This window comes from Harmonia axyridis, chromosome X (assembly GCF_914767665.1).
Source record: "Harmonia axyridis chromosome X, icHarAxyr1.1, whole genome shotgun sequence".
NCBI lineage: Eukaryota > Metazoa > Arthropoda > Insecta > Coleoptera > Coccinellidae > Harmonia > Harmonia axyridis.
Window position 1 is genome coordinate 32650807 of NC_059508.1, and position 1498 is coordinate 32652304.

Below are 1498 nucleotides of genomic sequence, written 5' to 3' on the forward strand. Positions count from 1 at the left end.
CTCCCCTGTGTTTCCACTATCAGATCGACTAGATTCTCCCCTCTCCCCTTGAGGTCTCCCTCCGTACGCCTCTTTGGATCGGTGGGTTCGCATATGGTTTGCTAGGCCTCTTGCACTCGGTAGTGCTCTTTTGCATAGCAGGCAAGCGAACTTGCCGCCAGAAGTGTCGCGGGCCGAAGCCACTGTCTGCGACGGTGATACTAGGCCAGGGTTCCGAAGTCCCCGGCGTTGGCCTTTCGGCCGATAATTTCTATTTTCTTTATCAAACGCTAGTATCAGGTGATGCGTGAGGGTAGCAATCCCCCAAGCACCCGAAGCCGAAGCTTCTGATACCCCTCTCATTTACCATGTTATAGCGTCTACCTCCTACGAGGCAGAGAGCTGGCCATTTGTGTGGGCTGCACACTTGACGCTATAGGCCGATGCATGACGTGAAGGGGTCCTTAAAAAAAAAAAAAAAAATTTTAAGGCGTCATGCCTCTTGAGTCTAAAAGACTCCGTAACTACGCCCATCCCCTCCAGAGGTTTTTGCCGAATACATGATACGTCTCTAGTACATAGTACAAGCGAGTACTATGAAGTTGGAGTGTCTTCCCGCCAGAGGCGTGTAGTTTTTTGCCAATGACCAACTGTTGAGCACCATATACCTCAGAAGGACCACCCTCACACACCGAATTTTCGGACTGTCTTCTAAGCGACAAGAAGATGCCCTAGACCAAATGCAAAGAGCTAAATCCAACGTTGATATAGGCACCCACGAATCATATACAGGCCCCCTGGGCGGTTCAGGGAGATGTCCGAGGGATCTCTGTCATCGGGTTCTGAGAGAACCCGCGCTAAGAAGGCACGCCCGAACATCCACCCATTCATGGTGTGCCAGGGCTACACCTGACCACCACTTACTGAGTCATAGTCTTCCCGGAAGATAGCGTCGCCTTATTACGCTACCCGCTATAGTATACTTAGCCACTCCGAGGAGTGTTACCAGCGGGACCTATAGGAGGTGATACTACAACTTGGGTCTGAGAGGCTATGAGTCGCATCAGACCCCGCAACTACGCCTATCTTTCACTCGTAATTCCGACAATATGCACCACATATCTACCACCTATATACCACATCATGGTCGGGTTTCGGGAAATCAAGGGGTGTTCGCGAACCCAGCAAACCAACCACTTCTTAAGGAGACTGAACACGAGTGATCAACCGATCGCGGGAACCACCGAGGGAGAGACAATGAAGTCTCCTAACTCACTCTTGTTATCCCAATGGACTGGTAACACCGAGGGAGAGACAATGAAGTCTCCTAACTCACTCTTGTTATCCCAATGGACCGGTAACACCGAGGGAGAGACAATGAAGTCTCCTAACTCACTCTTGTTACCCCAATGGACTGGTAACATCGAGGGAGAGACAATGAAGTCTCCTAACTCACTCTTGTTATCCCAATGGACCGGTAACACCGAGGGAGAGACAATGAAGTCTCCTAACTCACTCT